General features: G+C 40.9%; 1 protein-coding gene across 11 annotated transcripts in view; it reads right to left on the bottom strand.

Annotated features, from left to right (window-relative positions):
- Positions 1-23397, bottom strand: part of Chrm3 (cholinergic receptor, muscarinic 3) — a 462074-nt gene that overhangs the window by 138391 nt on the left and 300286 nt on the right. For 7 of the 11 annotated variants that reach the window (XM_039095336.2, XM_063276043.1, XM_063276046.1 and 4 more), the window contains one exon: positions 7843-7889. The exons of the other annotated variants lie outside the window; for them this stretch is intronic. The gene's annotated coding sequence lies outside the window, so the exon portion shown is untranslated. The remainder of the gene's footprint in view (positions 1-7842; positions 7890-23397) is intronic. 11 annotated transcript variants of the gene reach the window in all.

Here is a 23397-nt window from a genome sequence, read left to right as displayed (position 1 = left end):
TTCCATCTCTTGTGTTTTGTGGTCTGTGGCTGGGATTTATCTGGCATACTCAAAACCTGTCACTTCTTTTGCTCCAGCTCTTTTTGTAAAAGCAGCTCCACCATCCATATTCATCTTCCCTCCCACTTGATAAGTGACTATAAAATGAAATCGTACATAAAATTAAACAGATGATATATTAAAGAGCTTGCTACAAAACAACATACTTCATATGTAGTTAAAATTCAGCCCAAGGTGTCTCTCCATATGTTTTAAGACATGTATTTCCTCTCTGCTAAAGTATGTGTGTATGCTGGATAAGCCCTTTTGACAAAGCGTGGTGTCCTGGATGAATCTGTCCATGTTCTGATGAGCCCTTCATCCCCTCCCTTAGCTTCATGATTTAGGTGCCACTTAGTGAATAAATGAGAGTGAATAAATGAGTGAATAAATGAGAGCTTCCATTAGACAGTGACGAAGACCCTTCGACTTGAGAGTTTGGTACTTGACTATGGGACATTCTGTGTTGTTGTTTCCCTTACTTCTTGGACAAGTTGCTTCAAGCTCTGCCCTTGCCAGTGAATAGGCAGGTACACAGGGGCTAGGAGATACAATGCCATCTCTGTTTGATTTTGAGAAAATCAAGCTCTAGCACATGAATACGTATGATAAAAAGTTTTATACTTTACAGAACTCTCTCTCTCTCCCTCCCTCCCTCCCCCCCCTCTGGGGGGGGCATGCGCCTATGTGTGAGAGCAGGCACTTGTATGTCATAGTGTGTGAGGGTGCCCTGGGATATTGGCACTTGCCTTCTATCTTATTTAAAAGAGTATCTCCAGGAAGCCCTTAGTCTCACAGACACTTGAAGTGCCAGGGTCAGGGATACCCAAGGAAGTCCCTACCTGCTTAGAGGAAAAGGAGGTGGGATTGGGGAAGGATTGTGGGAGGGGATAACAGAGAGGTGGGGTGTAAAGTGAATAAGTAAAAATAAATAAATAAAAATAAGTAAATAAAACATCCAGTTCATTTCTGTGTATACCAGGCTAACTGGTCTACTAGCTTCTGGGGCTTTTCTGGTCTCTGCCTTCTGTCTGGATGTAGAAGTACTAGGGTCACAGCCCGACATTATCACATTGGCCTTACATATGTCCTGGGGACCAGAACTCAGGTCCTCATACATTTACGACAGTCACTTTTCCTACTGAGCCACCTCCCCACCTAAGCTGGACACTTTATTTATTTTTGCCAGTCACCGTAATAACTTACCAAAACACACATGGGATTCTAGAAACCAAGTTTTTCCTATAAGATGATCACATGGAACCAGTAAAAAAATTTTAAGGGAAAAATTCTTTTTATAGGCTTGTCAATTTAAAGCAGAATCGCTTTTAATAGATGAGCTAATTTTAAAAACACGAATGTTGAGACATTTAACAATTTCAGTTAACTAAAAAATTATGAAGCATGAACACAACTCCTAAAATGTTAGATTAAAAATGGAATAATTTACATATATGTTATTTCCATCTTCACTTTCCCATAAGCTTCTGCCAACGATTTCCATGTAAATACACTGTTGTCTCCTACAATGCCACCACAATCATACGATGCCACTTTTTGCTTGGGCTGGGCGAGGGCTCCTAACTCACCCATCACTGACTCCCTCAAACTCTGCATTTGTTAAGATGTACAGTGTGTGGGTACAGGGCAAGATCCTGTCAGGAACACGGAGAGGAGCAAAGTGTGTCTTCTCCCTACCCCTTAGCACACAACTGTTAAATGTACTGAATATAGAGGCTGGGGGATGGCTCACTGGGTAAGAGTGCTTGTTGCATAAACTGAGGTCCTAAGTTTGAATCCCTACCGCCCGTGCAAAAAGCCACACTGGGAACCTCATGCATCTGTGACCCTAGTGCTGGGCAGGCTGGAGGCCCGTGGATTTGGGGGCCATGTTGGTTGGCAGCCTAGCTCTGGATTCAGTCAGAGTTCTTGTTTGAAGGACACGGGGACAGGAGCCATAGACTAGGGCATTCAACATCCTTCTCTGGACTCACATAGCCACATACAAGTACACATACCCCTCCCCCCCCCCGCCAACACACATTCCACATACTGAGTATAAAAGGCTATTTGAATGTACTCTACTGGGTCAAGGCAAACCTTTTCTATCTTACTACCCTCAATAGCAGTCTGAAGTTAAATGTGAATATTTGGCTCCACGAAAAGACAAAGTACATTTTTACAGACACACTAAGATTATGATAACAAACTCAAATTTTCTATATAGTTATCGTGTACCGTTTGAATAGAATATATAAGAAATTTGTGGGTAACTTAGTGAATTTTCATATTTCTAATTTAGTTAGAGCTTAAAGCTGGATTGGTGACAGGCAAGAGAAAGGGTTCGCAATTAACGAATTTTTCTTGAGTATAGCACGGTCAGTCCCAGACCTTCAGGCTGTGTGAATGGCAGCCACCCACAGGTGGTATTTCTAGAATGAAGCACTCACTGGGCAGTAGGGGTATTACTTCATTTGACTTTGGGATGCAATGTTTGCAGTTGAAGGTCTGCCTTTAACTGGGAGTCCCCTGACAGGAGAGGGCTGAACTGACACATCTTTATACCTCTGAGGCGAAGCCCTTATGTCTCTGCTACTTTATGGAGACACACAGGCTTTTTGTCTAGTTCATGGGGCGGGTTGACAGAAAATCAGTGCTCAACATTCACTCACCCAATGCTTACTGAGCACAAACGCAGGAGCTAAATGGTTTGCTTAAACTGGATTTCCGTTCCACAAAGTCACTGGAAGGTACATGAAAATACATTCACACCTACATCGATCCTTCTTAATATGGTCTGATGCCCCCCTTACAGTTATTCTAAAACACACTCTACGCACCACAGGGCCATGCACTACACATTCATTAGTATGAGAGAAGGGACGAGGGCAGCAAACAGTTTAGTCTTTCGGCATGTCATTTCTTGAATGAATAACTAAGTGAGATTTCAGATAAGCATTAACTTGACGCTGCTTCACGGATGAAGGGCATAAAATACAAATGAGAAACCAGTCCAAAAATCCTTAGCACCGCCATCTTCATATTCTGAAAGTCTTTCACACAAAATATTTATGGTATCATCTGTCATGGAAGAGAAAGAAAAAGATACTTTCCTTGTCAAATAATAAATAGGAGACCATGGCAAGATGCGCGGTCTATTTTGGATTTCAATAAACAGACCATGTATCATGACAGAACATCCCGTGATAATTATGAGTCATTGGTCTGAGGCAGAAAAGCCCAAGCGATAACCTATAGCTCTGAGTTCCCTCACAGATAAAATGCAAACAGCCTAAAAAAATATTTCTGGGCAAGGCGATTATGCAAAAATATACAGAATTATTATGCAAAAATATACAAGAAGCCTGGGAATGAGTAAGATGAGAAAAGGCAGCCTCAGATAGGGAAAATGGTTAATCTAAGCTGCAAATCCTGCGTGTCAGAATTCAACTGTAGCTTAAGAATGCACGTAGAATGCATCTCTCTTGCCTCCATCAGCTTTTGCAGCTGGAGCATCCAGTTAATCCTCTGGACATCTTCATTGTTTATTACTATTTTGGTAGCTATGAATTCTTCTTCCTTAGTAGACAATGGCTATTACTGCACACAAATGTTCCAGTCTGTATAAACATCTGTGGGCTCTGTATTTTCTGCTGTCAACACGACTCAACTTTCTCTGGGAACAACTGGCCAGTAAAAGCCTCCATAAACTCACATGTAATTATATTAAACGGAGTTATTAATTAAGAGGTAACATTCAGCTGGAGCCCAAACTGTTATGTAATGGGCACTTTCCTTTCTGGTCTCTGTGCTGTGTTTTCAGTTCATGTTCTCAGACCCCAGCACCTATTCTCTGCTGAGACACAAGGTCAGGCTCTCTACTCCCACTGCAGCGTGTGTAGAGCAAGCAGGATTTGGTCCATGAAGCAACTGAACTGTGGAAAATCAGTCACTGCAGATTTAAATGGAAGTAAGGAACCCGCCTCACTTGACAGAGCATCAAGAAGTCAGTAGACCATAATGAGATACATCACTGTGAGAAAGGACAAGAAATCACCCGGTTTGAACTGTTCCAAGTTCTAAGGTGGTTTTCTGACATTAATTTCAGCCACAACTGCCTCATCCATCCAACTGTTTGTTTTCAGTAAGTTACTCCAAACAAGTGCTATTTTGGTTTCTGACACTATTAATCTCACAGTTACCACAAGTATAAAACACACCCCAGAGTAAGAACAACCATGTCAAGAGCACTACACCCTTACCTGCAGTGTTATGGTGGTCAGCTGTACCATGTAGCTTGGAACAAACACATTCTCAAGAATTTTCCTAGTTGGCTGGTGCCTCTGCACATAGTGTGCCGGCCCTTGGCTGTTGCAATATAGATTTTCTTATCTTCAAGTAAATGTGTGTGTGTGTGTGTGTGTGTGTGTGTGTGTGTGTGTGTGTGTGTGCTTTCTATCTGTCTGTCTGTCTGTCTTTATGTGCATGTGGAGGTCAGAGGTCAAACTCAAGTGTCATTCATTAGGAGCCATTCTTTTTGTTTTGTTATGTTTTTTTGAGGTAAGATCTCTTAGGTACTGAAGCTTGCCGATTTGGTTAGCTGACTGACCAGGGAGCTCAAGAGATCTGTTTATGTCTATGTCTTCAGTGTTAGGCTCTTTTATGTGTGTCCTGAGGATTAAAGTCAGATATGCTTATTTGAGTGACATGTACCTTGTGGAGCCATCTCCCTACCATCCATCTATCTGCCTGCCTATCTATCTATCTATCTATCTATCTATCTATCTATCTATCTATCTATCTATCTATCTATCATCTATCTACCTATCTATTATCTATCTATATCTATCTATCTATCTATCTATCTATCTATCTATCTATCTATCTATCTATCTATCATCTATCTACCTATTTATCATCTATCTATCTATCTATCTATCTATCATCCATCTATCATCTATCTACCTATCTATTATCTATATCTATCTATCTATCTATCTATCTATCTATCTATCTATCTATCATCTATCTACCTATCTATTATCTATCTATATCTATCTATCTATCTATCTATCTATCTATCTATCATCTATCTACCTATTTATCATCTATCTATCTATCTATCTATCAATCATCCATCTATCATCTATCTACCTATCTATTATCTATATCTATCTATCTATCTATCTATCTATCTATCTATCATCTATCTACCTATCTATCATCTATTTATCTATCTATCATCTATCTATCTATCTATCTATCTATCTATCTATCTATCTATCACTGCCACCACCACCACCACCATCATAATCTATAGTGTGTGTTGGTACCACATGTGAGAGCCATGGTAGAAGTTGGAGGACAACTTATAACAGTGGGTTTTCTTCTACTTCATGGGTTTCTGGGAAATGTACTTGGCTCACCAGTTTTGGTGACGAGTGCCTTACAGCAGATGAAATATCTCGGTGTCCCTCATTGTTTTCAATTTGTACTTTTCTTCACTAGGTTCTGGATTTTCTCCTGCCCCTGTGGTCAACTTGAAGTTGCCAGTCTCTGATGCCCTTTCCCTATTTTGAGCTGGAGAACTAGATAACAAACATGTTAGAAGTGAATATACATTAAGAACAAAGACACTGTAAAATTTTTTAGTCTAAAAATCAGGAGTTTAGTTGCTTGGGGTTAGTCCTCTCAAGGTACTTCACATTCATAAGTAAGTCACTTCCTGATAAGTGAAGTTTTACTGTGTTGCTGAAGTACAACACACATCTTACTCTACTTATCTGGGAGCTGCCTGACATGCTGAAGGTAAAGAAAATATTTAAAAACCACATTTATAGCATCCATGGTAGGCCAGAAGCAGACTTCATTTTAATATAGAACGGAGAGATATAGGGAATGATTCATTGGGTAAAGCGCTTGTCATGTAAACACAAGGATGGGACTATAGATGCCCAGCACCTGTGTAAATGCCAGGTGGGTGTGGAGTCCTGGACTGTAATTTCAGCACTCAGGAGGCAAAGACAGCAGTCTCTGGAGCAAGGTGACTTACAAGGCCAGCTAGAATCAGTGAGATCAGTGAGCTCTAAGACCAGTGAGAGACCCTGCATCAATATGCAAGGTGGAGAGGGATTAAAGAAGACATTGCTATAAACATTTGGTTTCCATAGATGCATGAACACACATCCACAGACACACACACAGACACACACACAGACACACATAGACACACACACACACATACACACACACACACACACACACACACACAGCACCATTTATAAACTTTAACCTGGGCCAAAATATTGGTAGGGTATGGATTGGATTCTACGTTAAGAGAACAAAGGAAGGATAAATCTTGTTCAAATTAAAAAGGAATTCTCCCTCAATAAAACAGGAAAGCTCCTGTGAGCTTTGCTGGGACAGAAAAGTCCCTTAATCCAATGCCTAATCCCTTTAAGACAGGACAGCACAGCCCTGGCTCTGTAGGCTTGAAATTCATTAATGATCTTAGCATGGGAATTAGACTGGGCGTTCTTTTCCACCATCAGATAAATTGTGAAAGAGCATCTTTCCTCCCACTTCTCTATCACTCACATGTTGGAAAGGACCATTGCTTAGGTAAGCGGATCAGGGAGATATACAGAGGGGAATAACAGGGTCAACATGATCTTATTGGGGGGATAGAATAGAGGGAGCACTTTAATTAGAGAGAGTGAGGGCGATAAATACATGAGGAGGATAAAATAGCAGCAAGGATGTCTGAAAAGTCGCGAGGAATCAACTAATTACCCACCGTAAAACCTCCACAATACATATAATTTGGTATATATACATATATAGTTTAAATGAAATGTTCACATCTCAACTGACCATATTCCTTCCAAGAGCCAAAGACTACCTAACAAAATGTTCAACAAGTCTGAGTTATTAGTTAGTTGTCCAAGAGACTACAGGGCGTTGCTATTGTACTTGGTTGCTTCTGAGAGACAGAAGTTAAGTCCCTATTGCTGAAGACATCATGCACTTCAGACATAGGAACTCCGGGCTGGAATTGACTTGAATGCCTTCCCCAGGACAGCTTTTATGGTACTGAAAAGGAGGGAAGCAACCAGCGGTTTTAACTGGCTATGCTGTCTATGAACCACAACCATCATGGCCTAATAACCTTAAGTGTACAGTAGTGGTAAACATACCTTATGGTGATCAACACCTCTCTAATTGGACTTGAGGCCCACTTGACAAGAGGGAAACCAGTATTGCCTAGCATTAAAAACCTAGCCAATTAACCTGAGCTAGTGAAGTCGTAGCATAAGAGAACCTCCCACCACCACTTTACTAAACTTGCATGACCCCCTAACTACATTCTAAATATTTGTCCTTATACCAACAGATTAGTGCAGTTTTAACTCCTCATCAAGGAAACTTTCTTTGTAACAGATGGAGACCATTACAAAAAACCGCTGCTGATCAAAATGAAGAGTTGGAGAGCCAAGTCTCAAATGATACGTCCACGAAACAAGCCCCATACCTACGTCTTAGGGAATATTTCAGACAAGGGGGTGGAAAGATGGTAGGACCCAGATAGAGGATCAGGGAGTTTGCTGTGACGTTGAGTCTCCTAGTAATGTCAGAAACTGTACCCATAAAGTCTCACCAACATGGCTGCCTAAATATGAGCTGTACAAGGACAACAATAATAGATAATGCCAAAGTAGATGGGGGAAAACATAGAAGACCCCAACCTTATATCAAGAAGTAGAGACAACAAAGGAACGTTCAAAGTAAGAGAAATAGTCTTACCCAAGGAAGAACACACCAACTGGTTATCCAAAATTAAATGGTCGGCCCTGAAAACACACAGAAAGGTAACATTATACTGCCTGAAGGGGTTATTTTTAGGACTAGATATGTAAATACATACATGCATGTAAAATAACTAATGGAAAATGGACATGAATTTGAAAGAGAGCAAGGAAGAATGTTTGGGGGAGTGCGTTGGAGGGAAGAAAAGGAAGGGGGCAGGGGAATGATGTAATTACATAATAATCTAAAAATTAAAGTAAATAAAAACATAATTGAAAGAGATGTGGTAATATTTGAATGTTCACAGAAACTACCACCATCATTACCTCCTCAACAAAATAGCTGGTAAAAATTCATAAATCCTAACAGAAACTTTATCAGGCACGTTCCAGTCAAGATGCAGATGGTAGAGTCTGAGTTATTTGTTCAGGAGGAAACTCTCTGTCCCCGGAGATGTTTCTTCTTGCTAAGCCACCACCATCCCAAGAAGGTGGTTTGGTGCTCTTGGTCAAGTAATCTGTACATTTCTAAGGCTGGGCCTAAGCTTCTATTTGTCTCTGTTCTTGAAGTTCCTCTAGGGTACTTTCCTTGTCCCCCTGGTTTGTATGACCCCAGGGCTAAGCACAGCATTTGATAGAAGTAAATACTGAAAGATCAAATGCACGTTCTGGAGTTTTACCACCATGTAACCAAATGGGACTGGGCCACACATGATGATGCTCTGAAAGCCAACAAAGGAAACTGTCTAGTTGAGTGTCTACTATGTGCCTTTGTTTCTCCCATTAAAATAAGCTATCTCACTGGTGCCTGCAGGGGCCAGAAAAGGGCATCAGATGGCTTGGGGCTTGAAATAAGAATTGTTATGAGCCATCACTCGGGTGCTGGGAATCCATTCGGGGTCCTCTAAGAGAGTAACAAATGTTCTTAACCACAGAGCCAACTTTTCAGCTCTAGTTTAATTTCCTACACATTTCTGCCTTGTATGGGCCCAAAGGTAACAGGGCCAACTGAATATAGATTAAAATCTTTGAAACTTTGAGCCAAGATGAATCTTTCTCTTTTATAAATTGACCTTGCCATGCATTCTGTCATAGCACTGTAAAGCTAACCAATACGGTTTTACAACGTAGTTGTTTCAAATCCTGTTCTGGCTAAATGAAGAATTAAAACTTCTACCTTCTTGAGAATAATATGGATAAAAAGAATGCATACCTTGAAATTTCATATTTATGTTACTAGTTTATTTAAAAAAAGCTAACATTTAATTCCAATTATAATTATTTTCTCTGTGATTTTTTTTAAAAAAGTTTACTTTTTAAAGATTAAATTTTTATGTGTATGGATGTTTTGTCTGGGTCTGCGTACAATATGCATGTGGTACCTGTGGAGAGAAGAGTCAGATTGTCTACAACTGGAGTTACAGGAGGTTGTAAGCGGCAAGATGGATGCTGAAACGAAACAATTACTCTTAACTGCTGAGCCATCATTCTACCATCTTCCTCTAGTTATTTATTTGTGACATGAATTCCCCACAACCAAGTGAAAAACAATACTTGAAAAAGTGTAATATTAGAAAAATGTAAGATCATCTAATATTACTAAGCCGATACATAATTAAAATATCGATTTTAAGAAATATTTGAGCAAGTTGTTAATTTGGCACTTGTGTAGCAAGTAGCCACCTGAGGTAGCACCATTGACATTTGTAAAACAGAACAAAGAACATATCCACGTAGGCTTTAGCCTATTCTTTTTGTGGGCATTGGGTTTAATCGGGGAGGATTTTAAGCAGGAAAGTATTTTGTCAACAAGTGCTATCTAACTTTATAACTGTGAGAACTGGAGACATAGTATAAACTGTTTATTCCCACGACCTCGTAAGAGGAAAACCACAGAAGTATAAACTGCAGACAGGCTTGTAAATTCTCAAGTCAGCGATTTCCTTGAGCTCTGTTCATGTATTAGCAATCACTCAAATATCTGGGCTGCTGAAAGATGTCCTTTTTCCCTTTTCTCAGCCTGCTTTGCAACTGTCTATGGTTTTATGACTATTATTTTCCCTTGTACCATCTCAGTGGATGTGACAGGTGGCCTTTTCCTGCCTAGCCACAGAGCTCCCACCTTTGCCTCTTGGTAATCCTTTCCCATGGAAAGTCAGTCAGTGACCTTGAGAATGACAAGAAGTTCCTTAGCAACCTGGAGGAAACACTGGGAAGCATTAGGTGAGCGCTATACAAACATCTATGCCTGGAGCTACTGAGTTTTAAGGTTTTCTTCCTTTCTTTCCTCTTTTGTGGATTTTTTCTTTTATTTTTTTAAAAATCTAATGCACAGCCATAATGAACTCTGTGGGAAAGTAATTTGACTTTTTTCTTATCTTTAAGACAGTGTTATTAATTGCTCCCACTCTTTACATGTTTACCCTGCTCTTCCTTTACTGTTAGGCACCTCGCCTGAACCACGTTACCTATCCACAATAGATCCCATGAAGCTGAATTATGGTGGTCCATGATTTATAGAAGGAAAAACCCTGTATAAAATGCACCTGAGACCCCAGGTACCCGACTCAGAGGCTCCACTTGAGATCTTTGCTCTGAGCTAATTCTTTGCTTCTCTGGCGTCACAGAAACTACTAGAAGCAGCACCCCAAATGTTATGAATGAAATCACCTTAATAAAATCCAAGCCAGCAATATCAACCATATTTAGATGAGCAATGTCTGCCTGCCTTACTCTTAGCAGGATGAGCCAGTTTGAGGTGATACATAAGTTGCAGATTTGCATTGCAAATATTAAACTGCATAAATTCACTGAGTGCTTGGCACATTTAGCCCAGAAAGCTGATCCATATTTTCCTATAGAGGTTGCATTTGGTACAAAGCCATGAACAGCACTCCAGTAGTTACTCCTTCCAGGGCTAATCAAATTATTTCATTCACTTTGGTGTTGGTAGGAAACTCCTATAGGAGCCCATTTATTCTTTGTTAAGGATACAGTGAAAGGAAATAATTGCTACAAATGTTTTCTGGATAGCAACAATATAAATTCTTTGTGTGCGATGGGTTCTGCATGCAAATGGTATTTGCAGATAGGATAATGGAAGCCACACAAGCTGTCTAAAGAAGACTACTCCAGAGAAATCTGATTGCATGAGTGGATAGTGCAGGTGACCTCCTGGAGTGATCACTCCTCATTGCTCTCAGATGAAAGTTTTATTTCGCCATTATTAGAGACATTTATGCACTTTCTTTCTTATCTCTATATCTGCCATTTTTCCATTATCATCCCACAGATCTTTCGTAAGTCCTCTGTTAGCCAGCCCCTCCAAATCGTAGGAGTTGCACAGGCAAAGACATTCCGAGGGGTATGCATAGACCAGAATGCTGGTGGTGGTAGTGGGGCTGCTTGTAGAGCGAAAAGAGGAAGTATTCTACACTAGGGTCAACTTAAGAAAAACCTGATTTAATGGAACAAATAAGAAGCCCATTAACTATCACTCAGTCTGTAAGAGGTTAGGTGTGTTTGTGTCTGTGTGTGTTGCTGATAATTCAGACCTCAGGTAGGCTAGGTATATGCACAACTACTAAGTTCTACCTGTTTGTTCCTAAACGGAAGCGCTAATCTCTCTTAAGTGAAAGTCAAACACACACTAATAATCTGTGACATTTACACAGATCTTCATGACCCAAGTGCCTTCTAATCATCCAGTCACATTAATTTCTCCAAGACCTACGTGGGTCATATTATTAGTTGAGATTGAAATATCCTCCTTAAATTTTAATTTGTACATAATAAAAATTCTATCATCACTGATTTTATAAAGCCTCGAACTCACAATATAGCCTAGGATGTTCTTGGATTTTGATGATTTGTTTTCGTCTCCTGGGTGCTAAGATTACATTTAGGCACCAGTGTGGTGTGGCCAGTTTGTGAGGTTCTGTGTATTGAACCCAGTGTTTTGTGTATGTTAGGCAAGTTCTCTACCAACCAAGATACACTATTAACTGTCCACCCCCAATCTTATTTAGCCAACAACAGAAGTTCTGGTTATTGATCAAATGGGACTTGGAGTAACGGAGTTCTAACATGCCACGCTACTCTCAGAACCTCTGGCCAAATCCTTCAGAACTAAAAATGACAATAAAAATGCTTCCATTCTCCTGGTTTTAGGGATTCTCTGGAGTGTTATATAGCAAAATGGAATGGCCAAAATCAGTCTTCCAGAAGGGGAAAAGGATGCATGTGCACATGCATGCACATATATGTGTGTGTATGTATGTGCATACTAGTATACTTTTATGTGTGGGTCCTTATGAGTGTTTACAGTTTAGAGGACATTCATGAGTTTCAATTTCTTTTTATATTTTGTTTGAGATAGGCTCTATCAATGGCCTGGATTTTTGTCAGTATTGGCTGGCCAATGATCTTCATGGATGAGATTGTCTCTTGTCTCCTGCTCACATCAGCTGGGAGTACAGGCCTATGCTGCCACACCCAGCCTTTTAGGTAGGTTCTGAAGAGCAGAGGTCTTTACCTGGGCTCTCGTTTTCTGAACCAGGTCCTTCATATTCTTGAGACAAGTGTATTCCTGATTAAGTCATCTCCCCAGGCCCCCAAAGAATCTGCTTTAAGTATATTTAAGGTAAAATTGTCAAGGGTCAAAGGTAAACTTTGAGGACCAGCAATGGTTCCTCTTTCTTTAGCAACTTGTGTGTTCTAAATTTTGCTAAAAGAGGAAGCAAACAATTAAGAAAGAAAAATAAATATGAACTCGGCCTTTGGCACTAGTGAGAGATGCAGCCTTTGCTGGAAGGCTAATCGTTTGGTTCCCAGGATCTCTCTCTGGCCGCAGAGGAACGAAGGACCTTTGTTTCTGGTTATTTCTGCATGGCAGCTCACGTCAGCACCTGTTTCACAGTTATAATCCTTCCCAGAACCATCAGACAGTGTTGATATTCCACAGAAATAATCTTCCCTCAATAAAACTATTCACTCAATATGAAGGTCAAGTTATCTCAGCCCGGACTAAGCACAGAGAAGGGCTAACTTATGAAATAGAAGGCTTCTCGGAATTTGCATAAACCTCCTTTGTCTTCTACAAATTATTCCTTGTTAAATGAAGTTGGCGTTTAAAGGCTAATTATATTTATCAAACGAACTGAATCCATCTCTTTTGGACTAATCACATATTCCCTAGGCATTCTTCCCTCCTTGACACCGCGGAGGTAACATAAAGCAAGATCTATGCAAATTGATTCTCATTATCAACTTAATGGTTTCATTTTTAACCTAGAAATTGACTTCTGCACAGAAAATTGTTATTCGCCTATCCAGACATTTTGCTAAAAGGAACACACTGTGCATTTAAAATAAAAATTCCATGAGGTAAAAGCATCACACACTGATGGGCATTTTCCTCCTCAGAACAATGTTGAGCAGTGGTCCTTCCAGAGGATGGCACTGATTGCTTAGGACCGGACAAAAGCTTCCATGAAACGTCAGCTTCAAATAAGAGGGAGTTGATTCTTTAAAAATGGAAATTCACAAAGAAAGAGGAATTAGTGGCCAAAAGAATGAATATGTTTTTCATGAGTTCAGATCGTGGGTAACTTTGTGCACCTGCTCTTTTAGTGATGGTTTAAAATAATCCCAGACCCAGGCGGGTGGCCCAGACCTGTAATTCTTACGCTCAAGGGCCTGAAGCAAAGACATCGAAAAGGTCCGTGTCAGCCTGAGCTAGAGGATGCATTTTAGGCTAACCTAGGCTAGCTATGTCGAGAAGCCATATTTCCAAAGAAAAGAACCCAAGAGGTGATAGAGTGGCAAAACTTGGTAAGTTATTCAAATAATAAAATCCTTAGCCATCTCCTCTTTTCATGATGTCCTTTAAGTATCACATTCTCTAACAGCGTTTTAAAAATTAACTTACCAGGAACACATATTGTTAATAATATCCCTTTAAAATTCAGAGGAAGCCACATTCTCTCGAAGCAAGTTTATTTTTTAAAAAATATTTTTTATTGTTTGAGAATTTAATTTGTGTTTATATTGTGTCTTGATCCAATCACTCCATGTCTTCTCCTTTCTGGTTCTTCTCCTACATTCCTCCCCTTAACTTTTCCCTCCCAGCTTCATGTGCTCTCATTGTTTCTAAACCCATTGAGTCTACTTTACTGCTGGCTTTATTTTATTTATTTATTTATTTATTTATTTATTTATTTATTTATTTGGTTCTTTTTTTCGGAGCTGGGAACCGAACCTGGGGCCTTGCGCTTCCTAGGCAAGTGCTCTACCACTGAGCTAAATCCCCAACCCCTACTGCTGGCTTTATGTACATGGAGGGATGGAGTGATCTCCCAGAGCATGGGTGGGCTCTCAGGGGCTGCATCCCTGAAGAGAACCCAACTCCTCCCCCCACCCCACCCCGCTCCCCTGGTTGCCACCATCAGTAGCCATTAGCTCCTTACGTAGAAGTGGAACCTTCACAAACCCTCTCCTATCCATGTTGGGATTTTAGTTACTTAAATGAAGAATTTTTAAATTCTGTTTTCTGAAAGTGCTGTCAGGACTTGGGCCCAGCGAATACTTAATTAATTGATGTGTATGTGTGTATGGGTCTGTGGAAGCCCATGTGCACACGTGTGTGCAGATGCTTGGAGACCAGAAAGAGGTGTTAAGAATCCTCTCTGTTACTTTGTGCCTCTTTTCCCGTGGAGGTTGGCTTTCCATGAAACCTGAGGCTTAGAAATGGGGTAGGCTAGAAGCCATCAGTCACAGGGACCTTCTCAGAGCTGGGGTAATAGGCACTTTTAGGGATGCTTGGCTTATTATGTGAGGTACTGAGGTCTAAGCTCTGGATTCTGAGATCAAAGCGCTGGCTTCATGATGGAGAAGCAAGTGCTCTTAACTTCAAAACCATCTCTCCAGCCTAAAGAATGGCTTTAATAGAGAATGGCTTGACAAGGCACTGGATACTCGAGGTTCCTCTTCAGGGTCTTTTTGGTAGTCCAGGTTAGAACCAGAGCCTCATGCAGGCCAGCTAGGCATCCTACCATTGAACTACACCCTCCTCAGAAGTTCAAAGAATCTCGACAGAAGGTTCTTTGCTTCTAGTCTGCTCTTTGAAGAGTTGCAATGCATGTCTTTTATTGAACATAGTGTAGACATAAAACATGAGAGCTCACAGGAAGCAAAGCCATTGTTTTGTTTACTGTCCTCTAACCAACTTCTACGGCAGTGCCTGGTTGACAGTCGGAAACATCTCAGTGTTCCTGCAATGAATGGTATCTATTCAGTTCCTCCGTAAGGCAATCAGACTTGGAAACCAGTCCACTTGATTTAAGAGCTAATTGAATTGTGCATTTAGTATTTTTAAAAATCATTTATCAAACTTTATCAAATAAAGTTTTGTTTTCAAACAATCCAGAGAGAGAGAGAGAGAGAGAGAGAGAGAGAGAGAGAGAGAGAGAGAGAGAGAATGCACTTACAATTCCAGCACACAGTGAGATATGGCAAGACAGTTTAGAGTTTTAGGCTAGTCTGAGCTACATAGTGACTTTAGGGTTAACCTGGACTAACTCCATAGTTGTCTGAGTTTGGGCTTCTATTGCTGCCATAAAATGTCATAACCAAAAAGCAAGTTGGGGAGGGAAGGGTTTATTTGGATTGCACTTCTGTATGGCTGTTCATTATTGAAGGAAGTCAGGACAGGAGCTCAAACAAGGCAGAAGCTGATACAGAAGCCATGGAGGGGTGCTGCTACTGGGTTGCTTCCCATGGCTTGCTCAGCCTGCCTTCTTAGAGAACTCAGGGCCACCAGCCTAGGAATAGTACCACTCACAGTGGGCCTGAGTCCTCCCCAATCAATCACTAATTAGGAAAATGCCCTACAGTGTTACCTAGAGCTGGATCTTATGGAGGCATATTCTCAATTGAGGGTCTCTCCTTTCAGATAACTCTAGCTTGTGTTAGGTTGATATAAAATTATAGATCACAATAATTTATCAAGAGTTAATGAAGGAAACATGTTGAGACATGGCCTCATATATTTAAGGCTGGCTTGAGTTATGGGAGAAAGACCTCAAACTTCTGATATTCCTGCGTTCATTTACTAAGTGCTGGGATTGTTTTATGCTTTACTAGGGATTAGACCCAAGGCTTTGTGCGTGCCAGGAAAGTGCACTGCTTACTGGGCTACATTCCCAGCATTAGTAAGGCCGGAAGTCTGTGAAGGCAAACATACAGGTGCCTCTCTATTTAAATATATGTAATTTTGATCCTTTCAGAGTTATCATTAGATCCTGACTAGGGATCAAACATTTAGAGAGAAAGTTGCTGTTCGTGAACCAAACAGACACACATCCATAGCATATTTAAATCTCTGACAAGCAACATTCATAAAGCTTTCCTAGACTTCTGTGATGGTTGATGTTATTGTCAAACTAGTACCACCTGGGAGTTGTGCCTCTGAGCCTCTTGGGAGGGATCATTTTGCTTATATTAATAGAGGTGAAAAGGCTGCTTGCTGCCCACTATGGGTGGCACCAATCCCTCCGTGGAATACTGGGATTTGTAAATAAAGGAAGTGGGCTGACCCCAAGCATTCCTTGTTCTCTGTTCTTGATTGAGAGTAAAAGATGACCAGCTGCTTCAAGCTCCTACTTCTTGGATGTCCCTGTTATATCCTTAAGCTTTGAACCACAATAAACTCTTCTTTAAGTTGCTTTTTGTCAAAGTATTTAATCCAAGCAAAAGGGAAAGAAAAATAAGTGAATCTCTATGTGTATCCAGGTTTATATATTTCAAACAGACTTCCCCAGGATGAGTTAGTCAGGGATGGACTGGAAGTAACATGGCTTTAGGTGAGAAGTGTTAGTTCTCAGCCAAGTTACTTCTCTATGTATCCATTTCACCAGCAATGTATTTGTATTTCAAAGTCCTGTCCCTCCACCCTAACACTAGAGAACAAATCCAGGTCCTTGCACACACTAGGCAAGTGCTTTCCTACCAAGCTAACACACACCCCCAGTCAGTAATACAGTTTCAAAAATTAAGTTAAAAACCATATGGAGGTGCTTGGTGCAGAGCAGATGTGCAAGTACGTGTTTACATTGAGTTTCTATGGGTACCAAGAATACACTAACATCCTCATGCTGAGAATGTACCTTCAGCAAACACAATAGCATGTAGCTGTGTGGCTCTTAACACTTATGTTTGGGCAGAAAACTACATTGCCTCTGCACAGTGAAATCAGTTTTGTGTGGTTAGCATTACCCTGAGATGAAAAAAGGAAGCACATTCTTGAACTAAAGCCACATTTCTCTTGCATATATTGCATTAGGTGAGATTGAAAGAAACATACTGGACCACCTCAGGGCCCAGTCACACAGACAGAAGATGCACACTTAGAATATGCTCACATTCTGATGGAGATTACAACCATAAAAGGGGAATGCTCCAGGTAAGGATGGCTTTCTGGACAAGGAAGTTAATTATACTGTGGCTGGGGAGCAAAAATCCTGGAAACCCAAAACGTACGATTTGGGTTGGGGAGAGCACTCAGTCACTTAAGTGCATGGGGACCTGCATTCTGTCCCCAGAACCCATGTTACAAAATGAAAGCTCAGAGTAGTGGTATGTTTTTGTAATGACAGCACTGGTAGGCAGCCTCATGGACAGGAGGATTCCTAGCAAGCTGGCACAACTGTTCATCAAGTTGCAGGGCAATGAAAGACCCTGATTCAAAAAAATAAATAAACAAGCAAAAAACCAAAATGAGATGGAAGGCAGGTTGTGGTTCACATAAGTATGTTGCAGGTTACATGCCATGTATAGCATACATACAAAGAAATCTGCATAAACAAAGGGGTAACAGTCAACCCAGGTATCTGTTGATGCACCTGGGAGTGTTTTTTCTCCATGGAAGAGGAGGTAGTATGACATTTCCACAGCACTTGGCCTGGATGCTCTCTGACCATCTCTCCTTATCAATAGATATTACATAGTTGACTTAGGTCCTTCTCATACCAAGCTTCACCCCCACTGTGGTGTCAGTTTCTTTAGATTTTAGCATCGTTGCATGTCATACAGCCATTCAAAATCTCCTGGTGCTTGTCACATGCCTGCAGAACAGACACTGAGCTCCTTGGCTTCTCATATAGAAGACTTTAGTGACCGTGTGCAGCCTACCTCTCTGACCCTGTTTGTGCTCCCCTCTACAGCCTTCCCTCCTTACTTATTTCCAATCCCCCCTGCTTTACAAATTCCTCAGGAGTCACCCAGAATGATTAACCACTTCATGGTTAAGCCCCCGCAAAGTTCCTTTTTCTCTTTTCTTTCTTAAGAGGCCACAGTTTAAAGCAGTATACAGACTAGCGACTGCTATTGGGTGAAATGTGTTCCAAACTTTTCTGATTGTGTTTATTGAACATTGAACCTAGGGCCTCATGTATGCCAGGTAGGTGCTCTACCACTAAGCTACAGCATCTGTCCTGCTTCTAGTTCCTGTAACCACCTGTATATCTCCTACACATCGATGTATTTAACTCCCCTTTATACAAAGCACTCTTATTCTATCCTGTTCTCTCTCCCTTCCCAGTAAATTCCCTTCCACTTGCCACCACCCATCCCTGTGGTCTCTTTGCTATTTCCTAAAAAAAAATTACCTATTTTATGTGTATTGGTGTTTGCCTGTACGTATGTATGTCCATGGTCATGTGTAGATAGTACCCATAGAGGCCAGAAGGCCATAGAATCTCCTGCAACTGGGGTTGTATATAGTTGTGGGCTTTCATGTAGGTGCTAAGAATACAATCTGGGTCTTCTGCAAGTGCAGCTAGTGCCCTGAATCACTGAGTCAACTCTCTAGGATCCCTCTTCCTCCTTTTCAATCAGGTCATTCATGTTTCTGGCCCAAGACATCTGTTCGCAGAATTCCCTATGAAACATCTGTCTTCCATAGCCACTAGCCTGTTCCCCAGATCCTCTCAGTTATTGCTCAACTGTCCTCTCTAGGAAGTTTTAATTCACCTTCCTGTTTGAAAACTATCAACCCCCGTGCCACCACTTCGTACTGTATACCTTTGCTTTTGGGGTGTTTTTCCAATAGTATTGATCACCCACTAACATATTTTCCATTAGTATTGACCACCCATTAACGTATTTTGTGTTATGCTAATTTGTTCTGTGACTTTTCCTTGTGCGTGAGTTCAGTTATGACAAGGACTAGGACACTTCTATTCACTGCTGAAGCCCGGAGCCTAAAGACCTTAGTGCCTAATTCATGGAACATCTCCATGGATCTATGTTGAATGAAGTTGGTATTAATATTACCTTTAATATCATGATTAGAGAAGAAAGGAGGAATCAATGACCTAGTATGGCCAACCTGGAAAGGAACATAGTCTGGTGTTTGCAAGCACTGGTTGGATCTAGGTTATAACTCACAGGTGCTAGACCTCTGACCCCAGGCCTGTGGGGAGCTGTTGCTTCTCTGCTCACGCATAGTATAGAAAGATTCAGTTAATGTGCAGGACAAATATCTAATGCTGTTGTACAGTAAATTTTTTTTCTGAGATAAGTCATCTTTCTTGGTGAGAAGCATTAGCTCAGGGTGTTCTAAAGGGTGGTGAAACATTCCATCCTGCAGGGAATCTTGTCAAAATCAGGAAGTAAACAAGTCAAAAGCTTCAGGAAGTTCCAGAAACTCACTAGACTTTACTTGGTTTTTCCTTCCTCAGCCATATTTAAGCAGTCAGGAGTGCTACAGTACACTCTCCTGGAAGAGCTCCTAGGAAGAGGTTCCCTTCAACCTGTTGAGCTACTTCCAAGCTATGCAGTGAGCTCTAGCTTTACAGCTCTTGTAAGCTGTCACCTATGGTAAGATTTTGGTGATAGACTTGTCATTTTTATTTCTCATCCAGACTCCTGCGTGTAACCCTAATAAAACTCACTGGCTCATCAAGTTGGACTTTGGTGGTATCCTTCCTTTGGTGCATCACTGGTTCACTATGTAATGGGAATAGTTATTTATTATATCTCCCCAGGAATAAGGTCATATAATAAATGCAGACACAGAAAGTCTGGCCCATCTCAAGAGTTTAACCCACGTCAGTTGGCCCATTATGTGAAGCAGCACCTGGGCTCCGTGTCCCTGACAGTCCCTTTAAGGTCACATTGTCTTCGCAAACATTCTATTCAGATGACTTTTGGTTGAGGACTCAGCAAATCAGAATTAAAACCCAGGTGAGAGCTGGCTCTGTCTCTGGAGTGCACAACCCAGACAACAAAAGAAGCCGGCAATGAAATGGGCTGAAAATGATCTAAAGCAGAGCAACAAAGACTAATGCTGATTGGTGCTGTTAACATAAAAATAGTTCTATTTAGACCTCATTTTAACTTTTAAATCAAATTACAACTAAAATGAGAAGGTAAAGGAAGGTAGTCTCATTATCTAAATACTTATTAAAGTTCCCATTTAAACAGAAGATTATTTTCACTCTCACTGATTTTACTCTGGAGCCATTTCATGGTTTCATTAAACATTATGAAGTATTGACTGTATCCTTTACATTTTTCCCAATAAATTATAAACACTTGAAGCTTCTAAATAATTCAGCAGATGAGGTTTAAGAAGAGGAAAATGATGTTAAGTATAATTTAAATATAGAATATCTTCGGTTATTTTCCAATTAGCTTAGAGCCATTGTTTCTGAGTGTATTTTGTCAGAGCTTCTAAAATGGTACCAGGTGTTGTTAGCTTAATATTTAGTATTCAATCTACAATTGCTATTCCTTTCATATCTACTACTAAGTAAATGAATGTGACAAGTTGTGACAGATTCATCATCATGGCCACTTGGCAGGGAGTCTTTCTGCTTCCCCATTGAGTGGCGCTTGCCTTGTGCCTTTTACTTGACAAATAGAATGTTCAGATCCCAACATCTGAACTGTTTGAGGAACTCTGCATCCTGAACTGGAAAAATCTCACTGGAAATCCAGCTATCTTGCTGGTCTTGCTATGCTTTAGAGAATGCACACATCCATAGAGGGACCCATTGGTTCTCTTGCAAACACAGAAGTCAGTGGTAAAGTAACAGGCTTCAGCTAAACCCTCAGATGACTATAGTCCCTTTGTGACCACAGGCATGATCAACCAAAGACCTGACAGGCTAGGATCGATTCACATTGGGAGCCTATGAATAGTTATTATTTGAGGTCTTAAAATTTTGGCTATACCTTGTGATATAGTTAGAAGTAACAGAAACACATTTTTTTCAGTTAATTTATATATTCAATGAGAAAATATTTTCCAATATAAATTCCAGTCTTATTTTCAATAAAGAAAATTCCATTGCATGAAATTCATCTGAAATTTCATGAACACAGAAGAAAAACAAATGTATGCAGAGCCTAGAATTTAGGCAGGAATCGCATCATTCAGCTTGAAGCAGTGTGAGAGAGCTTTGACCATGTTGGAAATGGCTGGAGAGGATGGTGATGGAGGATGAAAAAAATGAGATGTACAGAAGTCAGGACTGCCCTGATGAGTGGGTGGGACTGCTTGTGCCTGAATCTTAGGTGGGCAGGCACATACATGTGTGATGAGAACATGGCATTAGTTTCATCTGTCAAGCAAAGTCTTATTGTATTAACTAGCCCACTGTGCCTTTCGTAAATTCTGCCTTGCGAAGCTCAATAAAGTCTGACTATGACTCCATATGAATACAAGACACATGTGCCTGCATAAGAACGAAGTTGGAAAGAACCCAGATGCCCTTCAACAGAGGAATGGATACAAAAAATGTGGTACATCTACACAATGGAATATTACTCAGCTATCAAAAACAATGACTTTATGAAATTCATAGGCAAATGGAGGGAACTGGAAAATATCATCCTGAGTGAGGTAACCTAATCACAGAAAAACACACATGGTATACACTCATTGATAAGTGGCTATTAGGGGGTTGGGGATTTAGCTCAGTGGTAGAGCATTTGCCTAGCAAGCGCAAGGCCCTGGGTTCGGTCCCCAGCTCCAGAAAAAAAAAGATAAGTGGCTATTAGCCCAAATGCTTGAATTACCCTAGATGCACAGAACATATGAAACTCAAGACGGATGATCAAAATGTGAATGCTTCACTCCTTCTTTAAATGAGGAAAAAGAATACCCTTGGCAGGGAATAGAGAGGCAAAGATTAAAACAGAGACAGAAGGAACACCCATTCAGAGCCTGCCCCACATGTGGCCCATACATATACAGCCACCCAATTAGACAAGATGGATGAAGCAAAGAAGTGCAGTCCAACAGGAAACGGATGTAGATCTCTCCTGAGAGACACAGCCAGAATACAGCAAATACAGAGGCGAATGCCAGCAGCAAACCACTGAACTGAGAACGGGACCCCCGTTGAAGGAATCAGAGAAAGGACTGAAAGAGCTGAAGGGGCTCGAGACCCCATATGAACAACAATGCCAAGCAACCAGAGCTTCCAGGGACTAAGCCACTACCCAAAGACTATACATGGACTGACCCTGGACTCTGACCTCATAAGTAGCAATCAACAGCCTAGTAAGAGCACCAGTGGAAGGGGAAACCCTTGGTCCTGCTAAGACTGAACCCCCAGTGAATGTGATTGTTGGGGGGAGGGCGGTAGTGGGGGGAGGATGGGGAGTGGAACACCGATAAAGAAGGGGAGGGGGAGGGGTGAGGGGGATGTTGGCTCGGAAACCGAGAAAGGGAATAACATTCGAAATGTAAATAAGAAATACTCAAGTTAATAAAGAAAAAAAAGAACAAGAGGTAGGGGGAGAAGAGAGAGAAAAGCAAGTATGTAGTGTGACCATTTATTGTAAAAAATTAAAAGTATTAGTTGACTGAATCTGTGTACTATTCAGTTGGTCTCAGTGATGAAATTCTTTTTCTTTGTTTGTTCAAAGCCACATGACTCTCAGTCACATAGGACGTGGTTCCAGCACATGACTCCCAAATCTGATCATGGCGTTCCAGAAGAAGGAAGCCTATTCTGATCTTTTGCAAGTCAGTAACCACAGAAAAATAAAAACATGCTGGCCTTTTACTGAAGACTGCTATATGGGAGGTGCAGAAAGATATGCTCTATCTCTCAAGATGCAGAGAGCAAACATCAACAAAAACTCTGCCCAAGCTCTTCCCAGCCTGTCACAGTTAGACCTACTCCCTGTCATCCAGTCACGTTTCTCTATACTATCTCCACCCATCCCAAGTCTGCCCGTAAGCATGAAGACTCCTAGGCTGTGTGGCGCTTACACCAGATACTAGGCGTAGAGCTGAGCAGTAGACAATTGCCTAGCGTGTGTACAGCCTGGGCTCATTCTCTAGCATATCATAAAAATAAGGTAAAAATAAAATGAATGCTTGAAAAAAAAACCCAGAATTCCCACCGAATAGTTGCATATGCTTGCTTTTTATCAATGTCCCTTGTTTTGGGAACCTTAGCTATGAACCTAGCTTTGGCCGAGTAAGATAGGTTTCTCCTCTGTAGGCCTCACAGAACACAAAGAGCCGAGAAGAAAA

This window comes from Rattus norvegicus, chromosome 17 (genome assembly GCF_036323735.1).
Source record: "Rattus norvegicus strain BN/NHsdMcwi chromosome 17, GRCr8, whole genome shotgun sequence".
NCBI lineage: Eukaryota > Metazoa > Chordata > Mammalia > Rodentia > Muridae > Rattus > Rattus norvegicus.
The sequence above is the reverse complement of the archived record's forward strand: the minus strand, read 5'-3'. Positions and strand labels throughout refer to the sequence as shown.